Here is an 11,111-nt window from a genome sequence, read left to right on the forward strand (position 1 = left end):
TGTCAGCCTTATTGAAAAGTTGTTTTATCAGCATATTAGCAAAAAGCCAAAAAGTCCTTAAGACGAGTCTGCAGGAGTATTTACACTTTCATTAGCTTTCAATAAATAAACTGCTCAACACACATATATCCGTAAACTCTGCGAGTCTCCTACAAGACTATATGAGGCAAACATTTGGCGAAGATGACATATTGCACAAGGAAAGCGGTTCTCACGTAAAATATATGCTTTGAGGTGTTTGATCGGTTTTGAAAGTCGTGCTGCAGCGGCACGTCCTCTCGTGACAGCGTGAGTCGAGGTCGTGAGAGTTCCGCGGAGTCGCAGCTGACGAGAGTGAACGGCGTGACGCCTGGTGTAACATTGCCGATATTAACATTTTAGTAACGAGAACCGTTTCCTTTAGACTGGGTATACCAGGCGTGACTGGGACGCCTACCAGCAGCGGTGAAACGTTAATGACTTATGGTTGGCCTTCCCTTGCAGTCTTCTGCAAGGCATCGGCGTCGGACGGGGTCTGACGAGACGGCTGTAGCGTGACATGTTGAAAATGTCTGCACGCTTCTAGGAAGGTCTGCACGCACATCTTCACAACGACGAACAAACCACGCGTCCCTCAAATGTGAGGAGCCAGCAATGGATGAAATAAGTAGAAAGCACGATCGTAAATGAAGACAGAGCAGAATGCACAATACACTCTCAGAAGCGTTCCATGATTTTGAAACATTCTAGCAGAAACAAGGCCCTACACTGAGAGAAAAGTTGACTCTGTACTAGCTTAGATTCTGTGTTGATGCGTCTACAGCTCGTCATTTATTCACCGTGCCCGCAGCAAAAACTTGTTGTAATCTTCTATTCTTTTCCGTGTTCTCCTATTACTCCAGCTGGATGCTTACAAAATATTCTGTCAATGTGCTAATGTAATTCTGGCTGAACTCTTACTGTCTGACCAACTCTTCTAAAGACATTCGGGTATTCATCCGAAGAGTATTGATGGAGTTATGAGAGCATAATGTAGCCATTTTGTAAAGTGCGTTTGGCCGCCATATTCGTTCTTTCAATGGTGGGGGAGCGCGGAGACACTTTTCACTTTCACAACACTTTTTTCAGAGAGTGCGCTGGAGTCCCTGCTGCGCATCCTCGGTGAGTATGAAGAGATTCTCCCGGAGGAGGCCACCCAACGGCCCCACATCGCTCAGGACGGCATGTCTAACAGCATCCTCGTGGAGGGGACGGTGGTTGGTGAGACAGACGACCTGAAACAGGCTGTGTTTCTGTGGACGATCGCTCACTTCGTCTTCAACCAGAGCACAAGCTGAGTGCAAAAAAAATACGAACTGGTTCCTGAGGGTGTAGGTGCTCGACGGAGTCTGCATCGACCAATGCCCAGATGGTCGTGTGATGGCCGCCATCATTAAGATGTGCAAACCGTGAAGGAAGCGGGAAGCAAGAGGGAATGAGTTATGACGTATCTTGCGAGCAAAGTACCTATGTCTTTACAGAGACTCGTGCGGGTCTTGTTTTTCTTGCTGGAGCTACATGGAAGAACTTCTGTATGTTTTGGTTAGCGAGTGTTCGACTTACGCTCATGTAATACCAACTGGGAGCGAGAGGTCGGAGATGTAACACAGACGTTTCCTGCAGAGACACGTGGGGATCTTTTTTCTTTCGTTTTTTTTTTATTTTTGCTGGAGCTACGTGGAAGAACTGCTGTATGCTAATGTTGGTTCGCGAGTGTTCAGCTCACATTTATAATACATTCGAATGAAAATGTTTGGATATGTTTCGTCTGGTGGCAGGCGTTTGAAATAATTAAAGGAATCGGTATGGATTTGCAGAATTGTAGGAGAGTTTTACGAGAGTTTTTGAGGATGATTTTGTAAGAATAACCGAGCATTTTAAAAGCATAGGGAAGAGTATGCCAAAAAATATGCGGGGATCTGAAAGGAGTCCTGAAGGAATCGATAGCATTTGTGAGATGTTTGGGAGAGTACCAAACGAGTTTTGGGTGGGTTGCTACCCAGAAGAACATTGAAATCATAATAGATGGATCGGCGCAGAGTTTTGACAGAATTCCACAAGAACTCGTGGGAGTATTGAAAGAGTGTTAATAATTATGGGGTGTTTTGAAGAACATTAGAAGGGTCATGTAAGAGCAGGGAGAATATTTGTGGAGCCATGGTAGAGTAGGAGAGGAGTTTCAGATGAGTTTTATCCGAGTTTAGTGTCGAAGAAGAGTTGCATCGAGAATCAAAAATGACAACTCTCCCTAATGTGCTGGGAAGAGTCAACTTTTCTCTCGGTGTATTCCTAAAACTACGGAAACGTCACTGAAGCGGAAAAAGCCACTTCACAAAGCGTGGCAGCCGAAAGACTTTGTGAAAAGCAATGCATCCGTGTCCAGAAAAAAGTGTTGTACTCTCACAATGGAACACCACGTATCCACAAGCAAACACAAATGGTGTCCAGGCGATAATTGAATGAGCAACATGCTACGCAAAACCTTGGCCAAAGCGCCAAAGAACTCAACTCTTGGCCTGCTCCGTCTCAGTCGGCACGGAAGTTAGGCTGTCAGAAAGAAGAAAACATTGCCATTCACGACCAAACAGGGAAGACAAAATACATAACTGCAATTCACTTACAATCAAGGAAGCAAACTCGATAAAGTTCGATAAATGTGTCGTCAATGAGCTGTGCTCCTGCCTTGCTGTGTGAAAAAATATCAAATGACCTATCGATCGCTCTGCACCTGTGACTGAACATAAACAAACTGACAACGAACTGAACTTCTCTCTATGTCTGTATCCTATATGAGTATGTAATATGTATATGAGTATTTATGTATGAATGCATAAAGGAAGTCACTAGCGTACGTATCCCTGGCTGTATGCATATACATGGTACAGTCAAGACCTCTGTCACAGGGCGGCGCAAGATCCACCGGGTCATACGTAAACGTGTCCCCTGCTCGGCCAAATAGAAGGAATGGACGACAACTGAGTTTCTTCTGAGCCGAGTCGGCTTCACCACCACCGAGAAGCAACAAGGGCACCGTGTTACATTGGTGCCGTGACCCGGATCAAGTAACGTCAACGACATCGATGTCACTGCCGCCACCCAGCCCTGAGGTACGTTTAACCATTCCGGTGCTTCCAGTACCAGCAAACAACGGGCTGAGAAGACCCAACGTTGGTACGGGTTTTAACGATATTGATAACCCCAACGGCCAGTGCCTGTGCTGGGACACCAACATCCCATCAATTTTTCTGCTCCAAGGCCCGGCTATAGCATCAAACAAGGTCTGTCAATATCACCAGCAATACCTGGCAAGACGATACAACCTGAGTCAGACCCACGAGTGCCAAAGCCACTACCATCCAGACGCGCACAGGTGCCTCGATTGTGGGTACTGCCACTACTGCGGCTGTGATCTGGTGACAACTTCAGCACCCGGGTTTCATCGCTGCTCCTGCGCCTACTGCCTGGCGAGGTGTTGCCCGCAACAACCGTCGCAGCACATTTATCTGTCGCTAGTAGTACACCTAACTCATCTGGTCAAGAGTAACCGGCAAACCGCTATCCGTTGCCCTCCAGATATGCCGCCTTCAACAAGAGTCCACAGATATCACGAAGCTGTTGAAGCTCCTGCGTCTGAAACTACGAACAAACATCGATCATCCTCTAACACCGCCAGTCAACAACCGCTGGCCCAGCCGTTACCACTGCGCCACGCTGGTGGAGGAAGACCGCACGCCGACGGATCTAGGAACGCCCCAGCAGCCTGAGAATCACTCGACGACGACCGACGACATCGAGATCAACTCTACAGCCGCAGACATAGGAGACGATTACGACATCGACGACATAACAGTACCCGACAGCGAGGGTACCACGGTACAGCCACCAACACCAGTGGCTATAATCCCACCATTTCCCGAGAACTACATCAACCGTCAGGAGACAGGCCGGAATCAAGTGGTCACTCCCCACCCACCGCTACCGACCATCCGGGAGACAACCAACCAGTGAGGGAGACGGAGCCGTCGCAAAGCACCGATCGTCACAATGTGAGAATTCTGATCACATCAGCGGGTCTCGCACCAGTGCAATATGGCCGCATAGAGTAAGGCCTGTCTCGCGGTTAAGTGGAAGCAGCATTCAAAGGTAACGACAGGTGAACGTGGCGGTGTCGCCTCTACCGCCTGGGTCGCCTTATCTCCCTATCTCTTTCTTTCCTCTCCCCTCATCATCTGTCCGCCCTCGATCCATCCTCCAGCATGAACGGACAGACCAGCCCCCGTTCACGAGCTTCAGAATTCCTTTACCGTGACGTCATCACGGCGCATGAATTTTCCTTCACCCATAGAAATGCATGCAAAGCATGGTGTGTTTCAGGCGGGCTAAGGAGAAATCTAAGGCCTACATGTGTTCAAAAGACGTACCACTAAGCCAATGGATTCGTCTCATTACGATAAATGGGGTTGAAATCGAAACATTCGGCCTATATTTATCTAAAATGGGCCAATCAAATGGTCCCTGCAACTCATAATGAAGGATTTCCTCTGTGTTGAAAAATTTGTTTCAAGTGTTTTTTCATCAGCGACAGGGGAAATCCTTCATAATTGCTACCAGATTACTACCATATTCCCTCGCATTTCTGTTGCGCATTGCTTCACAAATCAGAGTTTTGTGAAGTTTATATTAATTTAATTGTCATATTTTGACTGATTTTGGCGATTTTCAATTATTTCAACGCAGCATGGATCAGATAGCTCTCATAGTTTGCTGAAGAATGTGGCTTTTGCTTGGTTATTTTCAAGTTATCTGTGATTTGGTGCGCCGTGATCGTAGCATTATACAAATTATATCAAATTGAATCAACTTTTGAAGTGAAGTTCACATGAAAAATCAAAAGTTCAAGCATAACAATTGTTTAAACATAATGATGCAACATGTGTCTCCCAGATGGAACTTAAATTTCAATTGAAAACTGAAAATGGAAAACAGAAGATGGATCTGCGGAGTTACTGAGATCACAAGGTGCTCTTGATTGTTGGTAATTGAAGATGTTGAGAGAACTTGTGAATCTGCATACCAGTCCTGACTTGCTTGATTGTTTAAAACTATTTTAATTCTCATAATTGTGTAATGTGTAGTGACTGCACACTGCGCAGCACATGTGCGCAGAAATGTGCAGGTGGCTGGTAGGTGGGTTTAACTTCGGAGATGCGAATTCGGATGTCAGTTATAAAATTAATGGTTATGCCTTGTAGAGTAAGCTCTGCTGTTTTTTTTTTTGTAATTGTCTTTGTTATAATTGTAACCTACAAAGCTGTTAGTTTCATTTTTATTAAAATGCTCTACCAGAATTTGCACTTGTTCATGCATGAATGGCTAAGTTTGGGGTGTTTATTCAACCCTGACTGCTCAAGTTTTTTCAAAGGCAAATGACACAGCACGGCTAGATCAGTTGGTACCTACCTGTTGACTATTTTTGTTTTTGGTGGTGATGTGTTTGTTGTTTGTCTTTTGCAAGGTGGTCAATGTAATAAAATAATGCATTTTTTTGGAATGTTTCCTTGACAGAAGCCAGGAGCCGGATTGATGTGTGCTGGTGAATGAGATGGTTCAAAAGCATTATCTGATGTTTTTCAATGTGCATAAGCCATAACATCCCTTTCATACGCTGAAGTTTTAATAGCTTCTCAGTCTCTGTCATTTTCCTGAAATCAAAATATTGGTGTAGATAAGAGATATCAGTACCTTCTCAGAGGTTCCTGCCTTCTGCTGGATGAATATTTAATTGGTTGGACGAAATGGACAGGTAGCCTTATGATAATGTAATGTGAAATCTTATTTCTATAAAACTTTGAAAATGAAGTTCTAATTATTCATATATGCATACATTTTTGATGACTAAGAAAGTTTTCCACAAGAGTAGAAAATGTGGGAAAGTCTCAAATAACACATTCTGAAGGCTCAATGCTGACAGAGTGCTGCCTCAAAGAATAACTGACTTGCTGGGTTACGAATATTTCTTTATTTTAATTTTCAAATGTAATGTACAATACATTGCAGTGAAATAACAAAATAGTGCAGTAAAATAGTATTGGCGACGATCAAACAACACGTGCGCCATTGATGTCTGCAAAAATTGCTACCAGATTGCTACCAAATCCGTGACGTAGCTACGGCGCCTTTATTTCCCTAGTGAACCAACCTGAGTAGTAAAGTAATCTTGGGACAGACAACAAACGACAGGGACGGGATGGCCCCGGCGTCGTCCCGACCGACGCCGCCGCCGACTCCGCCCCCTACATCATCCGACCTAGACGGGGACGGGGACTCGGAGACAGAATCGGAGAGAGAATACAAGCTGTCCCCGATTCAGCCCGTCTGGGGCGGAGAGCCGGTCGGGCAGGTCGTACAGTGCTCATCGCCCTGGTCGGATACGTCCGACTGGGACGACGAAGTCAAGAGGAAGGATTCCGGCCGTTTTTTTGGCCTCCCTTGAGAAGGAACACACCGCCGAAACCATCTCCTCGACCTCCGCCACCGTTGGCACTGATGAAAAAACTGACTGCCACATGTATGACTGACTGAAATAAACGGGTCGAACTCTGACCCAAGACAAGTGTTTATGAGACATGGACATGTACGAACAGAGGACTGCACGTACTTTATATCTAAGTGAATTAGAACAAACATGTAAACCGACACAACGGCAACGTAACCAGTTAAAGGAAGGACGGTACACGGCGCAATGACGCATGACAGGACGAACCCGAAGGACGATGGACATTACATGACAGTGGGCATGGTATAATATTTGGCACTGAAACCTGACGTGGGCACCGGGTAAATGTGACGGTGATACGGGACGACTCGGCAGCCACGAGGTGGCGCCACCAGCGCGTTGAAAGACTACGGCTGGCATGAGGTCACCTGGCGATCGGGTACTTGGAGTGTCAGGACGTAGAGTCTTAGATAGGAGACCCAACCACCCCACTCTACGGGCCGGGGATAGCGTATAAGGGGCGAACCCCCTGGGCCATACGCGCTACGCGGCGGCGCCTGATCAGCGAGCCAAGTAGTTTAGACACTGCCAGTGACGAGGCCCCAGGGGGTACAGATTACATAAGGGTGGTGTCTGTGACCCCACGACAGTCATTGGAAGAGAGGTATTAGTTGCCACCTCGTTTCCGTTATTGTTCTTTATAGCGATATTGTACACAGACAGCCGACCGCGCCAGCTCGCCGCCGGCTAGAAGGTGGCCGGCCTTGCGACTGCGTGAAAACGTATAAAAAGGCGCGTGTGACGCACGGGCGAGAGATTCGTGCCCGAGGTCCCGACGCAGTGTGGTCTTCTTTGCGATCATGTAAGTACTTGGGCAGTTCCGGCCTTGGTGGAAAGGCACGGGCTGGACTCTGGCTATACAAACCCTAGTCTCCAAGGGTCTTAGGACCGGCGGATTGAGAGGGTTTGTTAGCCGCTGTCCTGTTCGTGACCGCTGCCGCGGCCGAAATTTCGACTCAAGCACCGCCACACACGTACACACACTTGCGTAGGATATTTACTTATAGGTTAAGGCTGCTGTGGTCTAGGGGCATTATCTGATCGACTGTGGGCTGGTGGGTTTCCAGCAAACAGTCGATCAGATAATGCCCCTAGACCACAGTAGTTGGTAAAGTTTCAGTTCACCCCTAGACAACGGTTACTGGTTGACGGCTACAGGATTGTACAGTCTTAAGACGATACCCCTAGACAACGATGAGTAGGATTGTGCAGATGGTACAGATTAGAAAACACCCTTAGACACACGAGTAATAGTAATAGCAGATGAACAGTAACAGCAGCCAGTAGGCGGGCCTGTGTCTATCCGCACACCTATCCACACCTCTTCAAACATCCTCCTCCTTCTCCCAATTATCCTCATCCTCCTCCCAACCCTAACACCACTCATAAATTCACACTGGGGGCTCGTCATCGGGATGTGATCTTAATCAGCTCGATTAAGAGACCTGGACAGGCTCCTACTGGCTTGTAGAGGTGCTTGTTTTGTTTAACGGTTTTCATGTTCCCGGCCTCCAGCCGGTGAAAGTATTATAATCACTGGTCCGTTGGGGTTCACGGTACCGCGAGCCGAAGGTCAAGGTCAGTGAAACTGACAGTCATGGTCACAGAACGGACACCGCGCCGCCACTACACACGCACACGGGACTGGGGGAGGGCTGCGGGAGGGCGTTGACCTCATGACCTCACCGCACGGCGGTGGTGGGAAACGCCGCCCACAGCTTGAGTCTAAAACTTTTTTTTTCAGCTGTTGGTGTGGGTGTAAGGCGTGTATGGCATGATATTAATATGCTATGTATGCTGTGTGTCCCGACTCCCGCCCCGTGTTTTGTGTACATTTTTTATTTTACTGACAGACACCTAGACGAAGCAGTGTCCCGACTCCCGTCTCGTGTTTAATGTTTATTTTACTGAAAGGTACCTAGTTGACGCAGAGATGGGGTTAGGTATAGCGAAGGGGTGACATTACCATTCCAGACAGTAATGAATAACCCACAATAGTAAGATTAAAGCGGACCCCCCCCCCCCTCAGGCCAGAATCTTCAACCCTAACAAGACGAACCGACAAAGTGTGACGAATCGCGACTGACCATGGACTTTTACTTTTCCCTTCCTTCAGCATGAACGGAGACGGACAGACATCCAACGCAAATGACAGGGACGGGCCGGCGCCGTCCCGACCGACGCCGCCGCCGACCCCGCCTTCATCACCCGACAATGACAAGGATGACAAGGACGTAGACTCTGAGCTCGAGACTACGGAGCTCGAGTCGGAGACGGAGACAGAAGAATACAGAATGTCCCCGACGCAGCCCGTTTGGGGCGAGGAGCCGGTCGGGCATGTTATACAATGCGCATCGCCCTGGCCGGACGCGCCCGATTGAGACGATGAGGTCGAGGAAGAGGGGTTCCTTCGGTTTTTAGCCTCTCTTGAGGAGGACCTTACCGTCGAAACCACCTCCTCGACATCCGTCACCGTTTGCAATGTGTAAAAAACAAAAAAAAGGACTATCATACAGGTGACTGACTGATGACGAATAAAAGGGTCAACCAACGACCCAAGAGAAGTGTTTATGAGCATGGATATGGACGAACAGAGGACTACACATCCTTTATAACTAACTGAATTAGACAAACGACAGTGTAAACGGATATAATGGCAACGTAATAAGTAAAAGAGGACGGTACACTGCGCAATGACGCCTGACAAGACGAATTAGAAAAGACGTATTAGAGCGAAAGACCTGACCAGAAAGATGGGCGTGGTATGATATTCGGCACTAGATACCTGACGTAGGCACCGGGTAAATGTGACGGTAATACGGGACGACTCGGCAGCCACAAGGTGGTGCCACCAGCGCGTTGAAAGACTACGGCTGGCATGAGGTCACCTGGCGATCGGGTGCTTGGAGTGTCCGGACGTAGAGTCTTAGATAGGAGACTAAACCACCCCACTCTACGGGCCCGGGATAGCATATAAGGGGCGAACCCCCTGGGCAATACGCGCTACGCGGCGGCGCCTGATCAGCGAGCCAAGTAGTTTAGACACTGCCAGTGACGAGGACCCAGGGGGTACAGATTACATAAGGGTGGTGTCTGTGACCCCACGACAGTCATTGGAAGAGAGGTATTAGTTGCCACCTCGTTTCCGTTATTGTTCTTGTTCTAGAGAATGGAAACCCGGATGGTGTTGAGGTGGTGGACGCTATGTGGACGCTAGTCCTGTGCCCTTCAGGCTCCGGCTTCGGCACAATTTACGCGTAAACTGCTTTGTTTATAAGGGGGGGGGGGGCGCGGGTGGGAGGTGTTGTAGCATCTGGCCCCAAGATATTGTAGCATTTGGCCCCAGCCTCCACTCCCCAAATTTCAAAATCATGCTTGTCTTTCTTCGAACGATGCTTCAACGCACGGCGTCGCACAAACGCGATGTAACATCTGGATCTTGTCAAAGGTTGACAAAAGTATATAGAACTGCCAGCTCAGCCGACGATGACTGACAAGTGCGCAGCGATGTAACATCTGGATCGTGTCAAACGTTGACAAGTGTATATAGAACTGCAAGCTCAGCATGCGTCACAACCGACGATGACTGACAAGGGCGCAGCGATGTAATGACAGGCGACATCTGCCTCATATCACCATACTAGGTACTGCAAATGTGTAATGACGTTGCGTTTATGTTAGGTAACATCTGTGTGGTGTCAGCGCGCATATGCACACAAAGAGATCACGAGGCCAGCAACGTGACCCGTGCATATAAAAACCTGCTGGCACGAGGTAGGTCAAGTTAGTCCAGACCGAGGCACTGTACAATCAAGACCTCAGTCACAGGGCGGTGCAAGATCCACCGGGTCATACGTAAACGTGTCCCTTGCTCGGCCAAATAGAAGGAATCTACGACAACTGAGTTTCTTCTGAGCCGAGCCGGCTTCACCACTGCCGAGAAGCAACAGGGGCACCGTGTTACAGTGTCCCGACTCCCGTCCCGTGTTTTGTGTTCATTTTTCACTGGCAGGCACCCTGTTGAAGCAGTGTCCCCACTCCCGTCTCGCGTTTGATGTTAGGTACCCAGTAGAAGCAGAGAGCCTGTGTTAATGGGGTTAGATATAGCGAATGGGTGACATTGCCATACCTGACAGTAATGAATAACCCTTAATAGTAAGGTAAAAGTGGACCCCTTAGGCCAAAACTTTATACCCTAACGAGACGAACAGAATAACTGTGATGAATCGCGACTGACCATGGACTTTTATTTTTTCCCTTCCTTCAGCATGAACGGAGACGGACAGACGCCTCCCCACGGGGATGAGACAGCTATGGCATCGCCCCGACCGACGCTGCCGCCGACTCCGACCCAGGACGAGATGGCTCGGGCGTCGTCCTGACCGACGACGCCGCCGACTCCACCCCCTATGACCTCCGACGATGACGGGGACTCGGAGGCAGAGTCGGAGACGGTCTATGAGCTGTCCCCGACCCAGCCCGTGTGGGACCTCTCCCAGCCGGTCGGAGAGGTGGTGCGGTGCGCCTCCCATGGTCG

This window comes from Amphibalanus amphitrite, unplaced genomic scaffold (genome assembly GCF_019059575.1).
Source record: "Amphibalanus amphitrite isolate SeventyFive unplaced genomic scaffold, NRLGWU_Aamphi_draft 001546F_arrow, whole genome shotgun sequence".
Taxonomy (NCBI): domain Eukaryota; kingdom Metazoa; phylum Arthropoda; class Thecostraca; order Balanomorpha; family Balanidae; genus Amphibalanus; species Amphibalanus amphitrite.